Raw genomic sequence first — 22044 nt, forward strand, 5'->3', positions numbered from 1 at the left:
TCTGGGGAGTTTCCTGGCCATGGACCCAAAGTTCGATGTTTTGTTCCCCGAGCCACTTAGTTATCACTTTTGCCTTATGGCAAGGTGCTCCATCATGCTGGAAAAGGCATTGTTAGTCACCAAACTGTTCTTGGATGGTTGGGAGAAGTTGCTCTCGGAGGATGTGTTGGTACCATTCTTTATTCATGGAGGGTTCTTAAGCAAAATTGTGAGTGAGTCCACTCCCTTGGCTGAGAAGCAACCCCACACATGAATGGTCTCAGGATGCTTTACTGTTGGCATGGCACAGGACTGATGGTAGCGCTCACCTTGTCTTCTCCGGACAAGGTGTTTTCCGGATGCCCCAAACAATTGGAAAGGGTATTCATCAGAGAAAATGACTTTACCCCAGTCCTCAGCAGTCCAATCCCTGTACCTTTTGCAGAATATCAGTCTGTCCCTGATGTTTTCCTGGAGAGAAGTGGCTTCTTTGCTGCCCTTCTTGACACCAGGCCATCCTCCAAAAGTCTTCGCCTCACTGTGCGTGCAGATGCACTCGCACCTGCCTGCTGCCATTCCTGAGCAAGCTCTGCACTGGTGGTGCCCCGATCCCGCAGCTGAATCAACTTTAGGAGACGGTCCCGGCGCTTGCTGGACTTTCTTGGGCGCCCTGACGCCTTCTTCACAACAATTGAACCTCTCTTCTTGAAGTTCTTGATGATCCGATTAATGGTTGATTTAGGTGCAATCTTACTAGCAGCAATATCCTTGCCTGTGAAGCCCTTTTTGTGCAAAGCAATGATGACGGCACGTGTTTCCTTGCAGGTAACCATGGTTAACAGAGGAAGAACAATGATTTCAAGCACCACCCTCCTTTTAAAGCTTCCAGTCTGTTATTCTAACTCAATCAGCATGACAGAGTGATCTCCAGCCTTGTCCTCGTCAACACTCTCACCTGTGTGAACGAGAGAATCACTGACATGATGGCAGCTGGTCCTTTTATGGCAGGGCTGAAATGCAGTGGAAATGTTTTTTGGGGATTAAGTTCAATTTCATGGCAAAGAGGGACTTTACAATTAATTGCAATTCATCTGATCACTCTTCATGACATTCTGCAAATTGCCATCATCAAAACTTAGGCAGCAGACTTTGTGAAAATGAATATTTGTGTCATTCTCAAAACTTTTGACCATGACTGTACCCCTTAAAATGTGTGCATTCAGCTCATTCAGCCACACCCATTGCTGACAAGTGTATAAAATCGAGCACGCAGCCATGCAATCTCCATAGACAAACATTGGCAGTAGAATGGCCTTACTGAAGAGCTCAGTGACCTTCAACGTGGCACCGTCATAGGATGCCACCTTTCCAACCAGTCAGTTCGTCAAATTTCTGCCCTGCTAGAGCTGCCTCTGTCAACTGTAAGTGCTGTTTTTGTGAAGTGGAAACATCTAGGAGCAACAACGACTCAGCTGCGAAGTGGTAGGCCCAACAAGCTAACAGAACGGTACCGCCGAGTGCTGAAGTGCGTAGCGTGTAAAAATCGTCTGTCCTCGGTTACAACACTCCAAACTGCCTCTGAAAGCAATGTCAACACAATAACTGTTCGTCGGGAGCTTCATGAAATGGGTTTCCATGGCCAAGCAGCCGCACAGAGGCCTAAGATCATCATGCGCAATGCCAAGCGTCGGCTGGAGTGGTGTAAAGCTCGCCGCTATTGGACTCTGGAGCAGTGGAAACACATTCTCTGGAGTGATTAATCACGCTTCAACATCTGGCAGTCCGACGGACGAATCTGGGTTTGGTGGATGCCAGGAGAACGCTACCTGCCCCAATGCATACTGCCAACTGTAAAGTTTGGTGGAGGAGGAATAATGGTCTGGGGCTGTTTTTCATGGTTCGGTCTAGGCCCCTTAGTTCCAGTGAAGGGAAATCTTAACGCTACAGCATACAATTACATTCTATACGATTCTGTGCTTCCAACTTTGTGGCAACAGTTTGGGAAAGGCCCTTTCCTGTTTCAGCATGGCATTGCCCCCGTGCACAAATCGAGGTCCATACAAAAATGGTTTGTCGAGATCGGTGTGGAAGAACTTGACTGGCCTGCACACAGCCCTGACCTCAACCCCATCGAACACCTTTGGGATGAATTGGAACGCTGACTGCGAGCCAGGCCTAATCGCCCAACATCAGTGCACGACCTCACTAATGCTCTTGTGGCTGAATGGAAGCAAGTCCCCGCAGCAATGTTCCAACATCTAGTCGAAAGCCTTCCCAGAAGAATGGAGGCTGTTATAGCAGCAAAGGGGGGACCAACTCCATATTAATGCCCATAATTTTGGAATGAGATGTTCGACGAGCAGGTGTCCACATACTTTTGGTAATGTAGTGTACGTTGAATGTCTCTGTAGTTGGCCTGCCAAAACAAGCATGTTCAGAGTTGATTTCCTGGCTGATTTTGTTTATTCTCTTTATAATAACACTGCCATAGTATTGTTTTAGAAACTTCAGCCTCCAACACAAGGACACACAAAACCACACTTCAATGTTTCAACACACTGCACTGTCATATCCTCACTACACCCAAAGCTCCTCCTGGTTCCCTACCATCCTCATGGCCCTTAATCAATCATGGGTCATTTTGTCATTTCATAGATAGAATTTACTTGCAAGTGGCCTTGGAAGTTACCCATTTAAACCCAGTTTGGAGCCATGCTGGCCTTTGCGTACCTGTCTACATTGGTCACAGCGGCGCAGCATAGGACAATGCTTCCAATACTGCAGGTCCAGTCCATCCTCAGTAAAGGACTCATCCTTATCACCGCAGAATATACAGAGGCTGAAACACATTGTAAACATACACACTAACTGAAACACAATGAGAATATACACACATGCTGAAACAATTATATATACAGGTTGAAACCAATTCAGAATATACACAGGCTGAAACACATTATGAATGTTACAGGCTGAAACATTCAGAATATACTCAGGCTGAAGCATTAAATTCAAAGGCATTCTATGTTCCCCATTAGGTGTTTTGCATTATTTTATGTATTAGGCTATTTTAACAGAATTTCAGTCAGCTTCATAGCTTGAAAGCTTTCGGAAGTTGCTGTGCATGAACACTCACTTGTCTAAGTCGTTGACAAATGAAGACTGGTCATCTCCTGCATCTGACGGGTTGTTTTGGGGTGCCTTTTTGACACCTGCAAAGCAACAGGCACACATTTCTCACCTGTCACTACAAATTAAAGGGACGGTGTACTGTAGTCCCTAAAAGAGTGCCTCAAAGTGGTGCAAACAGCATTCTACCGTAAGAACAAGGAACGTGATCCACAATGGGTTTTGGCCAAAATGAAACCTTTTTTGGCATTGAGGTGGGTTTATCAAAGTTAGTGTACGTGTGAACAGTGGTTGAGGATAGGGTTCTTTCAACCTTCATACAGACCTGGTTTTATAGCTTTTACAGCCTCTTTCTCCTTTTCTGCTTTGGAATTGCCCTTCTCCTTTATCCCCCCAAAAATGTAAATTCAATTTCTTGCATAAATACGGTCTAAAAAGTTTAGTAACACCATATAACTGTGTTTCTATCCCAATACATTTTACCAAGCAATGGTACATATGATTAATTGTATTTTGGAAATATTCAAATCAATACCATAGAGACTATTACGTGTGTATTCTATTTAATTCAGTTGTCTATACAATGGAAATACAGTACAGTGGAATAAGGGGAGTGGAATGAGGGCACAAGGAGGAGTGACACAGACACGCTGGCCTGTTGAAGGAAATGAGGTAATAGGTGCAATGATGACAACTTCACCTACACTGATCTCCTTCAAGGCAGCCAGCTGCTCATGAAGACTGAGGATCTCTTCCTTCTCCCTCTCCTGCTGTGCGCCTCCCTTCTTTGACTTCTGAAACAAAATGAAAGAAGCATAGTGACACACTTAATGCCATGGTATAAGTCTCTCCCTCTCTCCCTCTCTCCCTCTCTCTCTCTCTCTCTCTCTGTCTGTCTGTGTGTGTGTGTGTGTGTGTGTGTGTGTGTGTGTGTGTGTGTGTGTGTGTGTGTGTGTGTGTGTGTGTTTGCCCATGCTTCTCTAACAGCCCAGTCATGTCTGGGAGCCTTGCAGACAGACTCCACTGCAATGATGACGATGTGTCCTTAACTCACCCAGTGAGACAGGCCAGACGTTACGCAGTGGAACATTACTTAATAGCAGCACGTTCGTTACACACAATGGGACTGGGATACCCTCCTCTCTAATGAGGTGAGAGAACACAAGCGACAGAAAAGAAGCAGCTTGTCACCCATCCCTTAACAACTGTGAGAACGTGTTCAGAATTGCAGCGTGTCCAACATTACGTCATGACTCATTCAAACACACAGACGGGCCGAGCCTTGCCTGGGATTCTACCGGCCACCTGTCGATCCTGGCGAAGCAGTCAAAGATGTTCTTGTAGAGGATGTTCTTGCGTGTGTCGTTGGCCGGGAGGTAGTTGAAGACGGCTTTCTTGTGCAGGCGGTAAATGGCCAGGACGATGCGCACGGCCATCTCTCTCACCTCCGATGAGCTGTGCTTCAGCGCACCTGTACAGAACTGACACAGAGGCACAGAGGTGATGGAACAAGCGAGAACAAGAGCCTTTAGAGAGCTGAAACCGAAACAGAAAGACTAAGGGCCGGTTTACCAGACACAGATTAAGTCTAATACTGGACTAAAAATCATGCTCAATGGAGAATCTTAATTTGTGTCTGGGAAACAGCCTTTGAGAGCCTTAACAGAAATTAAACAAAAAATAAAAACAGGATAGCTTGCTAAAAAAGCTACAACACACTGAGTTTAGCATGATGCACTTTTACAGAGGATGAAATACAAAAGGAGGTTGCATGTCAGAAAGAGGCTAGCATATTAGTACCTGAAAAAGCCTGCATACAGGACCAGTCAAAAGTTTGGACACACCTACTCATTCAAGGGTTTTTCTTTATTTTTTAAACTATTTTCTACATTGTAGAATAATAGCGAAGACATCAAAACTATGAAATAGCACATATGGAATCATGTAGTAACCAAAAAAGTGTTAAACAAATCAAAATATATTTTATATTCTCAAAGTAGCCACCCTTTGCCTTGATGACAGCTTTGCAGACTTGGCATTCTCCCAACCAGCTTCATGAGGAATGCTTTTCCAACAGTCTTGAAGCAGTTCCCACATATTCTGAGCACTTGTAGGCTGCTTTTCCTTCACTCTGCGGTCCAATTCATCACAAACTATTTCAATTGGATTGAGGTCGGGTGATTGTGGAGGCCAGGTCATCTGATACAGCACTCCATCACTCTCCTTGGTCGAATAGTCCTTAATAATAATAATATGCCATTTAGCAGACGCTTTTATCCAAAGCAAGGAGATCATCCGTTCACCTACTCTGCATCTCACAAAGACACAGCGGTTGGAACCAAAAATCTCCAATTTGGACTCCAGACCAAGGACAGATTTCCACCGGTCTAATGTCCATTGCTCGTGTTTCTTGGCCCAAGCAAGTCTCTTCTTCTTATTGGTGTCCTTTAGTAGTGGTTTCTTTGCAGCAATTCGACCATGAAGGCCTGATTCACGCAGTCTCCTCTGAACAGTTGATGTTGAGACGGGTCTGTTACTTGAACTCTGTGAAGCATTTATTTGGGCTACAATCTGAGGTGCAGTTAACTCTAATGAACTTATCTGCTGCAGCAGAGGTAACTCTGGGTCTTCCTTTCCTGTGGCGGTCCTCATTAAAGCCAGTTATCATAGCGCTTGATGGTTTTTGCGACTGCACTTGAAGACATTTTAAAAGTTCTTGAAATGTTCCGCATGTCTTAAAGTAATGATGGACTGTCGTTTCTCTTTACTTATTTGAGCTGTTCTTGTCATAATATGGACTTGGCCTTTTACCAAATAGGGCTATCTTCTGTATACCCCCCACCCCCTGTCACAACACAACTGATTGGCTCAAACACATTAAGAAGGAAATAAATTCCACAAATTAACTTTTAACAAAGCACACCTGTTAATTTAAATGCATTCCAGGTGACTACCTCATGAAGCTGGTTGAGAGAATGCCAAGAGTGTGCAAAGCTGTCATCAACGCAAAGGGTGACTACTTTGAAGAATCTAATTATTGAGTATAATGAGCCTGTACCTAGCTTGCTCTTGGCTCAGTGCAGGGCCAGCCGGGTTAGCCCCCCTTGGTCCGAGGACTGATACATTTCTCCCTTTCCCTGTAATTAAAATATATTTTCATTTGTTTAACACTTTCTTTGGTACCTACAGTGGGGAGAACAAGTATTTGATACACTGCCGATTTTGCAGGTTTTCCTACTTACAAAGCATGTAGAGGTCTGTAATTTTTATCATAAGTACACTTCAACTGTGAGAGACGGAATCTAAAACAAAAATCCAGAAAATCACATTGTATGATTTTAAAGTAATTAATTAGCATTTTATTGCATGACATAAGTATTTGATACATCAGAAAAGCAGAACTTAATATTTGGTACAGAAACCTTTGTTTGCAATTACAGAGATCATATGTTTCCTGTAGGTCTTGACCAGGTTTGCACACACTGCAGCAGGGATTTTGGCCCACTCCTCCATACAGACCTTCTCCAGATCCTTCAGGTTTCGGGGCTGTCGCTGGGCAATACGGACTTTCAGCTCCCCTCCAAAGATTTTCTATTGGGTTCAGGTCTGGAGACTGGCTAGGCCACTCCAGGACCTTGAGATGCTTCTTACGGAGCCACTCCTTAGTTGCCCTGGCTGTGTGTTTTGGGTCGTTGTCATGCTGGAAGACCCAGCCACGACCCATCTTCAATGCTCTTACTGAGGGAAGGAGGTTGTTGGCCAAGATCTCGCGATACATGGCCCCATCCATCCTCCCCTCAATACGGTGCAGTCGTCCTGTCCCCTTTGCAGAAAAGCATCCCCAAAGAATGATGTTTCCACCTCCATGCTTCACGGTTGGGATGGTGTTCTTGGGGGTTGTACTCATCCTTCTTCTTCCTCCAAACACGGCGAATGGAGTTTAGACCAAAAGCTCTATTTTTGTCTCATCAGACCACATGACCTTCTCCCATTCCTCCTCTGGATCATCCAGATGGTCATTGGCAAACTTTAGACGGGCCTGGACATGTGCTGGCTTGAGCAGGGGGACCTTGCGTGCGCTGCAGGATTTTAATCCATGACGGCGTAGTGTGTTACTAATGGTTTTCTTTGAGACTGTGGTCCCAGCTCTCTTCAGGTCATTGACCAGGTCCTGCCGTGTAGTTCTGGGCTGATCCCTCACCTTCCTCATGATCATTGATGACACACGAGGTGAGATCTTGCATGGAGCCCCAGACCGAGGGTGATTGACCGTCATCTTGAACTTCTTCCATTTTCTAATAATTGCGCCAACAGTTGTTGCCTTCTCACCAAGCTGCTTGCCTATTGTCCTGTAGCCCATCCCAGCCTTGTGCAGGTCTACAATTTTATCCCTGATGTCCTTACACAGCTCTCTGGTCTTGGCCATTGTGGAGAGGTTGGAGTCTGTTTGATTGAGTGTGTGGACAGGTGTCTTTTATACAGGTAACGAGTTCAAACAGGTGCAGTTAATACAGGTAATGAGTGGAGAACAGGAGGGCTTCTTAAAGAAAAACTAACAGGTCTGTGAGAGCCGAAATTCTTACTGGTTGGTAGGTGATCAAATACTTATGTCATGCAATAAAATGCAAATTAATTATTTAAAAATCATACAATGTGATTTTCTGGATTTTTGTTTTAGATTCCGTCTCTCACAGTTGAAGTGTACCTATGATAAAAATTACAGACCTCTACATGCTTTGTAAGTAGGAAAACCTGCAAAAACGGCAGTGTATCAAATACTTGTTCTCCCCACTGTACATGATTCCATGTGTCATTTCATAGTGTTGATGTCTTCACTATTATTCTACAATGTAGAAAATTGTAAAAAGAAAAGAAAAACCCTGGAATGAGTAGGTTAGTCCACACTTTTGACTGGTACTGTATGTGATTGATAAGTTGAAACAATCAAATGCTTGTTTAAACCAACAGTCATTATATTACCATAGTCTGATGAGATTGATAGCCATCATAGCATATCGGCTAGAGCATTTACCTCAAAAGGTAAACTGTGTACAAAGGGCACCTCTCCTCTCCCGGAGTCAATGGGCTGGGGACAAGCATCCATTATTCTCTGTTGTCTCTCTCTGCTTCTCATTTTAATTACAGGAAATTCAATCACCTCTTTGCTCCGGCTCCCGGCCCATCTCCCAGGTAACAGGAAGGGAAAGGGAGAAATGTATCAGTCCTCGGACCAAGGGGGGCTAACCCGGGGTGGCCCTGCACTGAGCCAAGAGCAAGCTAGGTACAGGCTCATTATACTCACTAAAGAGAATGGGGAAATGGTAGGCTCAACTCCCATTGAGAACCATTGTTTGAATGTCATGTCAATGTGGTCAATGTTGCAGGCATTAAACTATGAAATCATGCTATAGCTTTAGGCTACAATCTTAAACAAATATGAATTGAGCCAGACACAAATTAGCCAGACACAATAACAGGTGCACAATCCAGACCCCTTCAGGTTTGTTCCTACTTGTTATAAACTATTGTTATAGATTCTACAGTAGTCCCAAGCTGCCTTGCTGTACCCATCACAGTCTCTGTCCGCTGTTAGAGGGGAGAGGGAGCCCGAGGAGGAAGGTGTGAAACTCAAGCACTGCAGCTCAGTTACATGACCCACCATTGTTCAGTGAGACTACACAGACCTGAGGATGGACGTGAAGCCGTCACCTCACAATATAAATCAGGTGTGTTGACAAAACTGGAAAACTGGGTCTGGGAATTCCCTTTTTTTACCGAAATGCTGATTCTGATCCAACACCTCACTCTCTGAACACACGGGGACCATATTTACCAGGTGGCAGTGATTATTTACTGTAACAACTTTTCATCAGCCTATCAAAGATCTTAGACTTGTGGATGTGATAGAACACTTTTTCATGAGAGCGTCCTTAACAGAAGTCAAAAAATGGCACGATCTGCTATTCAAAGTTACTAAAATACGCTTAAAATTTCAACTGGACGTTTAGATTACAATGTAGTGCGCCTGGCTCCTGGTACTTTTTCGTCGTTTGCGGCAAGTTCGAATCCCAGGTGAGATTTTTTTCCTTTGAAATGTAGAATTACATTTATTTTGGTAGTGTGTTGCGAAGCGAATTGCAGCCAAAACCTTGTAAATGAAGATTACAAACACTGTATATTTAAAGGAAGAGCTTCTTGGAGTCCCTCTTGCAGACCGACACATAGGCTACTGCTACAGGAGTTTAACATCAGTGCTGCCGGAGCGATGCTCCGTCACTTCTCAGAATGTTTCTTAATAATTAATTTATATTCTACATAGGCTTAACATACCGAAATATAATAGCATAACATTACTGTTAGAGTAATGGCTACACGTACAGTACATCTACAATGTTTTATATGCATTATTATAATCATCCATATGCCTTATTTGAATCAAGCATTGAGGACCAGCAGTGAGCAGTTTTTTCCTTAACAATCTCGACTTGAGGGGAACTCGAACCCATGATTCCTGTACCCCAGATATTCAAGATTAATCGCCTTAGCACTGTACGCCACCTGGCAGCGGTGTCAATCATTGTAAATGACAGCTATTTGACAAGGCCCTTGGACTTGTTTTTACGTTTTTACTATGTACGAAAAACTTTGTATAGACGTCCTTTATCTTTTTCCGTAAAAGCACATGGATGTGTGTGAAACGGATAAGCTACAACGTGTGCTTTCGTCATATGTGAAAACATTTAGAATTTTGTCTAACGTTAGTAGGCTAGTCAAGGATGCATCATGCAACATATTGGTACTTGTGAGAGACCAAGTGGAACAAAAGTAAACCTTGAGTTTGGAGGTTTACTAAATCCCTCTGGTGGCCGATTTGACTTATTTTTAGAAATTCCATTGGTTTGTGGAGAAGAAGTTTAACATCTTTGATGAGTGTGTGTTACAGGAAATAATCACTGCCACCTGGTGATGTTAGCATAGGGTTAACATGTGCCAGGTTATCTGATGGGACCAGCTACAATCTAGCGTTCTATCACGTGACACTACGTCAACTATTTTAATTGGCTGATGCTTAAACTTAAAGGGGAATGGAAACACTAGGCTTTAGAACACCAGCTAACTGTGAAACACCATATTGGCACTGTTGCATCACTGGCAGGAGAGTTTTGGAATTCCTGAATTTACTGAGGCCATGACCTCTGCGTGCATTAAAAGACCATAATTTGCTGGTGTCAAACCATACAGTGGGGAGAACAAGTATTTGATACACTGCCGATTTTGCAGGTTTTCCTACTTACAAAGCATGTAGAGGTCTGTCATTTTTATCATAGGTACACTTCAACTGTGAGAGACGGAATCTAAAACAAAAATCCAGAAAATCACATGGTAGGATTTTTAAGTAATTAATTTGCATGTTATTGCATGACATAAGTATTTGATCACCTACCAACCAGTAAGAATTCCGGCTCTCACAGACCTGTTCGTTTTTCTTTAAGAAGCCCTCCTGTTCTCCACTCATTACCTGTATTAACTGCACCTGTTTGAACTCGTTACCTGTATAAAAGACACCTGTCCACACACTCAATCAAACAGACTCCAACCTCTCCACAATGGCCAAGACCAGAGAGCTGTGTAAGGACATCAGGGATAAAATTGTAGACCTGCACAAGGCTGGGATGGACTACATGACAATAGGCAAGCAGCTTGGTGAGAAGGCAACAACTGTTGGCGCAATTACTAGAAAATGGAAGAAGTTCAAGATGACGGTCAATTACCCTCGGTCTGGGGCTCCATACAAGATCTCACCTCGTGGAGCATCAATGATCATGAGGAAGGTGAGGGATCAGCCCAGAACTACACGGCAGGACCTGGTCAATGACCTGAAGAGAGCTGGGACCACAGTCTCAAAGAAAACCATTAGTAACACACTACGCCGTCATGGATTAAAATCCTGCAGCGCACGCAAGGTCCCCCTGCTCAAGCCAGCGCATGTCCAGGGCCGTCTGAAGTTTGCCAATGACCATCTGGATGATCCAGAGAATGAATGGGAGATGGTCATGTGGTCTGATGAGACAAAAATAGAGCTTTTTGGTCTAAACTCCACTCGCCGTGTTTGGAGGAAGAAGAAGGATGAGTACAACCCCAAGAACACCATCCCAACCGTGAAGCATGGATGTGGAAACATCATTCTTTGGGGATGCTTTTCTGCAAAGGGGACAGGATAACTGCACCGTATTGAGGGGAGGATGGATGGGGCCATGTATCGCGAGATCTTGGCCAACAACCTCCTTCCCTCAGTAAGAGCATTGAAGATGGGTCGTGGCTGGGTCTTCCAGCATGACAACGACCCGAAACACACAGCCAGGGCAACTAAGGAGTGGCTCCGTAAGAAGCATCTCAAGGTCCTGGAGTGGCCTAGCCAGTCTCCAGACCTGAACCCAATAGAAAATCTTTGGAGGGAACTGAAAGTCCGTATTGCCCAGCGACAGCCCCGAAACCTGAAGGATCTGGAGAAGGTCTGTATGGAGGAGTGGGCCAAAATCCCTGCTGCAGTGTGTGCAAACCTGGTCAAGACCTACAGGAAACGTATGATCTCTGTAATTGCAAACAAAGGTTTCTGTCCCAAATATTAAGGTATTTTCTGATGTATCAAATACTTATGTCATGCAATAAAATGCAAATTAATTACTTAAAAATCATACAATGTGATTTTCTGGATTCCATCTCTCACAGTTGAAGTGTACCTATGATAAAAATTACAGACCTCTACATGCTTTGTAAGCAGGAAAACCTGCAAAATCGGCAGTGTATCAAATACTTGTTCTCCACACTGTATATGAAAACATGATACATATTTTGAATGCTGAGAAAATGCCTTTCACATGATTTGACATACAATTGCACAACATTAATCAAATGGCAATCAGTCAAGAAAAAACACCTGTGAAAATGTGTATCTATGAAAATCAACACTTTTTTTCCCAAACAACTGTGATTACACAACTTCCTAAGGAAGATCGAGAAAAACGTAAAGCATATCGAGTATTCCTTATTTTTTAAGGATTTAAAATCTTTAATCAGAATAGTAATACCTTTTACTGTGAATGAGTTACAGTTGTTTTACTGAACAGCGGTATTTTTCTAGAATTCTATGGATGTTCCGTGATCAGAGACTTTATTATCTGGATAGTATATTAAAACACATACACTACCATTCAAAAGTTTGGACACACCTACTCATTCAAGGGTTTTTCCTATATTTTTACATTGTAGAATAATAGTGAAGACATCAAAACTATGAAATGACACATATGGAATCATGTAGTAACCAAAAAAGTGTTAAACAAATTCTTCAAAACAAAACAGATTCTTCAAATAGTCACCCTTTTGCCTTGATGACAGCTTTGCAAACTCTTGGCATTCTCTCAACCAGCTTCATGAGGTAGTCACCTGGAATGTGACAAGGTAGGGGGGTGTACAGAAGATAGCCCTATTTGGTAAAAGACCAAGTCCATATTATAGCAAGAACAGCTCAAATAAGCAAAGAAAAACGACAGTCCATCATTACTTTAAGACATGAAGGTCAGTCAATACGGAACATTTCAAGAACTTTAAACGTTTCTTCAAGTGCAGTCGCAAAAACCATCAAGCGCTATGATGAAACTGGCTCTCATGAGGACCGCCACAGGAATGGAAGACCCAGAGTTACCTCTGCTGCAGAAGATAAGTCCATTAGAGTTACCAGCCTCAGAAATTGCAGCCCAAAGAAATGCTTCACAGAGTTCAAGTCACAGACACATCTCAACATCAACTGTTCAGAGGGGACTGTGTGAATCAGGCCTTCATGGTCGAATTGCTGCAAAGAAACCACTACTAAAGGACACCAATAAGAAAAAGAGACCTGCTTGGGCCAAGAAACACGAGCAATGGACATTAGACCGGTGGAAATTTGTCCTTTGGTCTGGAGTCCAAATGTGAGATTTTTTGTTCAAACCGCCGTGTCCTTGTGAGACGCGGTGTGGGTGAACAGATGATCTTCGCATCTGTAGTTCCCACCGTAAAGCATGGAGGAGGTGGTGTTATGGTGTGGGGGTGCTTTGCTGGTGACACTGTCTGTGATTTATTTAGAATTCAAGACACACTTAACCAGCATGGCTACCACAGCATTCTGCAGCGATACGCCATCCCATCTGGTTTGGGCTCAGTGGGACTATCATTTGTTTTTCAACAGGACAATGACCCAACACACCTCCAGGCTGTGTAAAGGCTATTTTACCAAGAAGGAGAGTGATGGAGTGCTGCATCAGATGACCTGGCCTCTACAATCCCCCAAGCTAAACCCAATTGAGATGGTTTGGGATGAGTCGGACGGCAGAGTGAAGGAAAAGCATCCAAGAAGTGCTCAGCATATGTGGGAACTCCTTCAAGACTGTTGGAAAAGTATTCCAGGTGAAGCTGGTTGAGAGAATGCCAAGAGTGTGCAAAGCTGTCATCAAGGCAAAGGGTGGCAATTTGAATAATCTCAAATATAACATATCTTTTGATTTATTTAACACTTTTTTGGTTACTAGATGATTCCATATGTGTTATTTCATAGTTTTGATGTCTTCACTATTATATATTATTATGAGTAGGTGTCCAAACTTTTGACTGGTACTGTATATGCACAAAAATATATTACAAATGGCATTTAGTCTTACATATGATATGGAAAGACATACCCAAGTAACATAATATTAATAAAAGAATAAGGTTAGGGGAATACATTGTCTCAGTCAAACCTGAAAACAAAGTGCAAGTTACATCGCTATCATAACTAAAACATTATATACACACACAACATTCATCTCAGCGATATTGTCAAATTTTTACTGCATATAAAAAATATGATAAGCATTTCATAACAATAATTGGCTTTTACAACTTAAATTTCTTCCGTACTACATTACACTAGGCCTATAGCCTAATACACAGAGTCAGAATGGAAACAAATTAAAAGCATTCAAGAGGCGAAATGACCAGTGACAATCTGAGCTACTGGGTGAAGACTAGGAGTCCCTTTACTATGCCTATGTCTGCAATGAGTCACCCTCACTGGAGTGTTTACAGATAGAGCAGCTCTGCTTCTAGCTCCTAAGCAACTTTGCAGTATTTTGTTTTTTTGTGTGTTATTTCTTACATTATTAGCCAATAATTGTTTTTGTGTTATTACATATAGCTGGAAATAACTTTTGGATATCAGAGCGGCGGTACCTCACCAGCATTACGGCCAGGAATACGACTTTCCCGAATTGGATCCTTTGTTCGTACCCCCCAGGGCAATTGAACGGATTACAGAGGCTGATCCAAAACAACGCAGGCGGAGAAGAGGTATTCGGAGTGAACTTCTAGTCCGAGTTAGGAGGCGCGCACACCATCCACCGCTTATATTACTCGCCAATATTCAGTCTCTGGATTATAAAGTTGACGAGCTCAGCGCGAGGATCTCCTTCCAGAGAGACATCAGGGATTGTAACATTCTCTGTTTCACAGAAAAATTGATCTCTTGGGACATACTGTCTCTGTCCATTCAGCCAGCTGGGTTCTCAGTACATCGTGCAGACAGGAATAAAGAACTCTCTGGGAAGAAGAAAGGCGGGGGTGTATGTTTCATGATTAACTACTCATGGTGTGATTGTGATAACATACAGAAACTCAAGTCCTTTTGTTCACCCGACCTAGAATACCTCACAATCAAATGCTGACCGTATTACCTCCCAAGAGAATTCTCTTCGGTTATAGTCACAGCCGTGTATATTACCCCTCAAGCCGATACCACGACGGCCCTCAAAGCACTACACTGGACATTATGCAAACTGGAAACCACATATCCTGAGGCCACATTTATTGTAGCTGGGGATTTTAACAAAGCAAATTTGAGAAAAACGCTACCGAAATTCTACCAACACATTGACTGTAGCACTCGCTCTGAGAAAACATTGGACCACTGCTACTCAGCTTTTGAAAATGCCTACAAGGCCCTCCCTTCGGCAAATTTGATCATGACTCCATTTTGCTCCTCCCTTCCTATAGGCAGAAACTCAAACAGGACGCACCGGTGCTAAGGACTATTCAACGCTGGTCTGACCCATCGGAATCCATGCATCAAGATTGTTTTGATCACGCGGACTGGGATATGTTTCCGGGTAGCCTCTGAGAATAACATCGACGAATACACGGATACGGTGACGGAGTTCATCAGGAAGTGTATAGGAGATGTTGTACCCACTGTGACTATTAAAACCTACCCAAACCAGAAACCGTGGATAGATAGCAGCATTCGCGCAAAACTGAAAGTGTGAACCACCGCATTTAACCATGGCAAGGTGACTGGGAACATGGCTGAATACAAACAGTGTAGTTATTCCCTCCGTAAGGCAATCAAACAGGCAAAACTACAGTACAGAGACAAAGTGGAGTCGCAATTCAACGGTTCAGACACGAGACGTATGTAGCAGGGTCTACAGACAATCAAGGACTACAAAGGGAAAACCAGCCACCGATGTCTTGATTCCAGACAAGCTAAACACCTTCTTCGCCCGCTTTGAAGATAACACAGTGGCACCGACGTGGCACGCTACCAAGGACTGTGGGCTCTCCTTTTCCGTGGCCGACGTGAGCAAAACATTTAAGAGTGTTAACCCTCGCAAGGCTGCCGGCCCAGACAGCATCCCTAGCCGCGTCCTCAGAGCATGCGCAGACAAGCTGGCTGGAGTGTTTACAGACATATTCAATCTCTCCCTATCCCAGTCTGCTGTCCCCACTTGCTTCAAGATGTCCACCATTGTTCCTGTTCCCAAGAAAGCAAAGGTAACTGAACTAAATGACTATCGCCCTGTAGCACTCACTTCTGTCATCATGAAGTGCTTTGAGAAGCTAGTTAAGGATCATATCACCTCTACCTTCCCTGACACCCTACACCCACTTCAATTTGTTACCGCCCCAATAGATCCACAGATGATGCACACTGCCCAATCCCATCTGGACAAGAGGAACACCTATGTAAGAATGCTGTTCATTGACTATAGCTCAGCGTTCAACACCATAGTACCCTCCAAGCTCATCATTAAGCCCTGGGTCTGAACCCCGCCCTGTGCAACTGGTTCATGGACTTCCTGTTCACCCATGACTGCGTGGCCACGCACGCCTCCAACTCAATCATCAAGTTTGCAGACGACACAACAGTAGTAGGTCTGATTACCAACAATGACGAGACAGCCTACAGGGAGGAGGTGAGGGCCCTGGGAGTGAGGTGCCAGGAAAATAACCTCTCACGCAACGTCAACAAAACAAAGGAGCGGATCGTGGACTTCAGGAAACAGCCCTATCCACATCGATGGGACTGAAGTGGAGAAGGTGGAAAGCTTCAAGTTCCTCGGCGTACACGTCACTGACGATCTGAAATGGTCCACCCATACAGACAGTGTGGTGAAGAAGGCGCAACAGTGCCTCTTCAACCTCAGGAGGCTGAAGAAATTTGGCTTGGCACCTAAAACCCTCACAAACTTTTACAGATGCACAATTGAGAGCATCCTGTTGGGCTGTATCACCGCCTGGTACGGCAACTGCACCGCCCAAAACCACAGGGCTCTCCAGAGGGTGGTGCGGTCAACGCATCACTGGGGGCAAACTACCTGCCCTCCACGACACCTACAGCACCCGATGTCACAGGAAGGACAAAAAGCTAATCAAGGCCAACAACCACCGAGCCACTGCCTGTTCACCCCGCTATCATCCAGAAGTACATGTGCATCAATGCTGGGACCGAGAGACTGAAAAACAGCTTCCCTCATGGCCATCAGACTGTTAAATAGCCATCACTAGGCAGCTTCCACCCAGTTACGTAACCCTGCACCGTAGAGGCTGCTGCCCTATATATACATAGACTTGGAATCACTGGCCACTTTAATAATGTAACACTAGTCACTTTAATAATGTTTACATATTTTTGCTTTACTCATCTCAAATGTACACTGCTCAAAAAAATAAAGGGAACACTTACACAACACAATGTAACTCCAAGTCAATCACACTTCTGTGAAATCAAACTGTCCACTTAGGAAGCAACACTGATTGACAATAAATTTCACATGCTGTTGTGCAAATGGAATAGACAACAGGTGGAAATTATAGGCAATTAGCAAGACACCCCCAATAAAGAAGTGGTTCTGCAGGTGGTGACCACAGACCACTTCTCAGTTCTTATGCTTCCTGGCTGATGTTTAGGTCACTTTGGAATGCTGGCGGTGCTTTCACTCTAGTGGTAGCATGAGACAGAGTCTACAACCCACACAAGTGGCTCAGGTAGTGCAGCTCATCCAGGATGGCACATCAATGCGAGCTGTGGCAAGAGGGTTTACTGTGTCTGTCAGCGTAGTGTCCAGAGCATGGAGGCGCTACCAGGAGACAGGCCAGTACATCAGGAGACGTGGAGGAGGCCGTAGGAGGGCAACAACCCAGCAGCAGGACCGCTACCTCTGCCTTTGTGCAAGGAGGAGCTTGAGGAGCACTGCCAGAGCCCTGCAAAATGACCTCCAGCAGGCCACAAATGTGCATGTGTCTGCTCAAACGGTCAGAAACAGACTCCATGAGGGTGGTATGAGGGCCCGACGTCCACAGGTGGGGGTTGTGCTTACAGCCCAACACCGTGCAGGACGTTTGGCATTTGCCAGAGAACACCAAGATTGGCAAATTTGCCACTGGCGCCCTGTGCTCTTCACAGATGAAAGCAGGTTCACACTGAGCACATGTGACAGACGTGACAGAGTCTGGAGACGCCATGGAGAACATTCTGCTGCCTGCAACATCCTCCAGCATGACCGGTTTGGCGGTGGGTCAGTCATGGTGTGGGGTGGCATTTCTTTGGGGCGCCGCACAGCCCTCCATGTGCTCGCCAGAGGTAGCCTGACTGCCATTAGGTACCGAGATGAGATCCTCAGACCCCTTGTGAGACCATATGCTGGTGCGGTTGGCCCTGGGTTCCTCCTAATGCAAGACAATGCTAGACCTCATGTGGCTGGAGTGTGTCAGCAGTTCCTGCAAGAGGAAGGCATTGATGCTATGGACTGGCCCGCCCGTTCCCCAGACCTGAATCCAATTGAGCATATCTGGGACATCATGTCTCGCTCCATCCACCAACGCCACGTTGCACCACAGACTGTCCAGGAGTTGGCGGATGCTTTAGTCCAGGTCTGGGAGGAGATCCCTCAGGAGACCATCCGCCACCTCATCAGGAGCATGCCCAGGCGTTGTAGGGAGGTCATACAGGCACGTGGAGGCCACACATACTACTGAGCCTCATTTTGACTTGTTTTAAGGACATTACATCAAAGTTGGATCAGCCTGTAGTGTGGTTTTCCACTTTAATTTTGAGGGTGACTCCAAATCCAGACCTCCATGGGTTGATCAATTTGATTTCCATTGATAATTTTTGTGTGATTTTGTTGTCAGCACATTCAACTATGTAAAGAAAAAAGTATTTAATAAGATTATTTCATTCATTCAGATCTAGGATGTGTTAAGTGTTCCTTTATTTTTTTTAGCAGTGTATATACTGTATTCTATTCTACTGTATTTTAGTCTATGCCACTCCGACATTGCTCATCCTAATATTTATATATTTCTTAATTCCATTCTTTTACTTTTATATGTGTGTATTGTTGTGAATTGTTAGATATTACTGCACTGTTGGAGCTTGAAACACAAGCATTTCGCTACACCCGCAATAACATCTGTTAAATATGTGTATGTGACCAATAAAATGTGATTTGATACATATTCAACCTCCCCCTTGTTCCAACGGTGGTCCTGACATGCTTCAAGATGTCCACGATTGTCCCTGTACCCAAGCAAATGAAGGTAACCAGCCTAAATGACTCTCGCCCTGTAGCACTCACTTCTGTCATCGTGAAGTGCTTCGAGATGCTGGTCAAGGACCACATCAGCTCCACCTTATCTGATATCTTGGACCCACTCCAATTTGCATACCGCCCCAATAGATCCACAGATGACAATCGCCACTGCTCTTCACACTGCCCTATCCCACTTGGACAAGAGGAACACCTATGTGAGAATGCTGTTCATCGACTACAGCTCAGCGTTCAACACCATAGTCCCCTCCAAGCATGACACTAAGCTAAAGGCCCTAGGTATGAGCACATCCCTCTGCAACTGGATCTTGGACTTCCTGACAGGCAGACCCCTGGTGGTGAATGTAGGAAACAACACCTCTGCCACGCTGACATCAACAAGGGGCCCTCCAGGGATGTATGCTCAGCCCCCTCCTGTACTCTCTGTACCCTCTTGACTGTGTGGCCTCAAATGACTCAGACACCATCATTAAGTTTGATCATCGACGGCGACGAGACAGCCTACAGGGAGGAGACTAGAGCCCTGGCACAGTGGTGCCAAGGAAACAGCCTCTCCCTCAACGTCAGCAAATCCAAGGAGCTGATCGTAGACTGAAGGATAGAGGGAGAGGAACATGACCCTATTGTCATCGACGGGCTGCAGTGGAAAGGGTAAAAAGCATCAAGTTCATCGGCGTGAGAACCTGACATGATCCTATCACATCACCACCGTGGTGAAGGCGGCGCAGAAATCCGGCATGGGCCCTCGGATCCTAAAGAAGTTCTACAGCTGCACAATTGAGAGCATTTTGACCGGCTGCATTACCACCTGGTATGGCAACTGCACCGCCCTCAACCGGAAGGCCCTACAGAGGGTGGTGCGGACGACCCAATACATCACTGGGGGCAAGCTCCTTGCCCTCCAGGACATCTACACCAGGCGGTGTCTGAGGAAGGCCCGAAAGATCATCAAGGACTCCAGTCACCCGAGCCACGGACTGTTCACTCTGTTACAATCTCGAAAGCGGTATCGGAGTATCGAGTCTCGGACCAACAAGTTCAGAGACAGCTTCTACCACCAGGCCATCATACTGCTGAATAACATAACCTAGCCATCTCCCTGCACAGACCTGCAGCTTAAAGACTATTTGCTCCGGAAAGACTACAGTATATGCACCTTAGTAATGGTTGCACTGACTACCCACACATCCAACCCATACAAACAGATTTACACACAAACACACACACAGAGCTCTCACACACACACACACACAATGCTGCTGTTCTAATATACAGTGCATTCGGAAAGTATTCAGACCCCTTGACTTTCTCCACATTTTGTTACGTTACAAAATACAAAAATCTAAATCTACACACAATACCCCATAATGACAAAGCGAAAACAGGTTTAGAATATTTTGCTAATTTATTAAATAAAAAATATATAATACCTTATACCTTAAGTATTCAGACACTTCCATGGATCATCCTTGAGATGTTTCTACAACTTGATTGGAGTCCACCTGTGGTAAATTCAATTGATTGGACATGATTTGGAAAGGCACACACCTGTTTATATAAGGTCCCACAGTTGACAGTGCATGTCAGAGCAAAAACCAAGCCATGAGGTTGAAGGGATTGTCCGTAGAGTTCCGAGACAGGATTGTGTCGAGGCACAGATCTGGAAAAGGGTACCAAAAAAGCACTGAAGGTCCCCAAGAACATAGTGGCCTCCATCATTCTTAATTGGAAGAAGTTTGGAACCACCAACACTCAACCTAGAGCTGGCAGCCCGGCCAAACTGAGCAATCAGAGGAGAAGGGCCTTGGTCAAGGAGGTGACCAAAAACCAGATGGTCCCTCTGACACAGCTCCAGAGTTCCTCTGTGGAGATGGAAGAACCTTCCAGAAGGACAACCATCTCTGCAGCACTCCACCAATCACACCTTTATGGTAGAGTGGCCAGACGGAAGCCACTCCTCAGTAAAAGGCACATGACAGCCCACTTGGAATTTGCCAAAAAAGGCACCTAAAGGATTCAGACCATGAGAAACAGAATTCTCTGGTCTGATGAAACCAAGATTGAACTATTTGGCCTGAATGCCAAGCGTCATGTCTGGAGGAAACCTGGCACCATTCCTACTGTGAAGCAGGGTGGTGGCAGCATCATGCTTTGGGGATGTTTTTCAGCAGCAGGGACTGGGAGACTAGTCAGGATCGAGGCAAAGATGAATGGAGCAAAGTACAGAGAGATCCTTGATGAAACCCTGCTCAGGACCTCAGACTGGGGGCGAAGGTTCACCTTCCAACAGGACAACGACCCTAAGCACACAGCCAGGAGTGGCTTCGGGACAAGTCTCAATGTCCTTGAGTGGCCCAGCCAGAGCCCGGACTTGAACCCGATCTAACATCTCTGGAGAGACCTGAAAATAACTGTGCAGCGACGCTCCCGATCCAACTGACAAAGCTTGAGAGGATCTGCAGAGAAGAATGGGAGAAACTCGCCAAATGCAAGTGTGCCAAGCTTGTAGCATCATACCCAAGAAGACTCGAGGCTGTAATCGCTGCTAAAGGTGCTTCAACAAAGTACTGATGTAAATACTTATGTAAATGTAATATTAAAGTTTTTTTGTTTATAATTTCTGAAGAAAACTGAATACTTTCCGAATGCACTGTATACTACTGATTCCACTACCCACTTTATATTTGTAAATACAGTGTAAAAATGTATTACTATGCATACTACCTCTTCTATTACTTCTACTACTTGTTATATTGACTATTTTAATTGTTATTATTGATTATGTACTACATTGTTGAGGGAGATGGCGCATAAGCATTTCGCTGAACCTTTTGTCGTGCTGTAAACTGTGTATGCAACGAATACATTTTATCTTATTTATGTTTTGGCCAAATAGATGTCAGTTTGGCCTCTTAGCGGGTCGGAGACCCTTGCTGGCTATGCATCTCAATACTCTACACTTATTCCTGAAGTGTACACTTGTCTACTACCCACATTGTGGTCCTCTGTAGCCCAGTTGGTAGAGCATGGT

General features: G+C 44.6%; 1 pseudogene; it reads right to left on the reverse strand.

Annotated features, from left to right (window-relative positions):
* The window catches only part of LOC121546464, an 85747-nt pseudogene that overhangs the window by 6647 nt on the left and 57056 nt on the right, over window positions 1–22044 (reverse strand).

This window comes from Coregonus clupeaformis, chromosome 30, assembly GCF_020615455.1.
Source record: "Coregonus clupeaformis isolate EN_2021a chromosome 30, ASM2061545v1, whole genome shotgun sequence".
In the NCBI taxonomy this organism is placed as follows: Eukaryota; Metazoa; Chordata; class Actinopteri; order Salmoniformes; family Salmonidae; genus Coregonus; species Coregonus clupeaformis.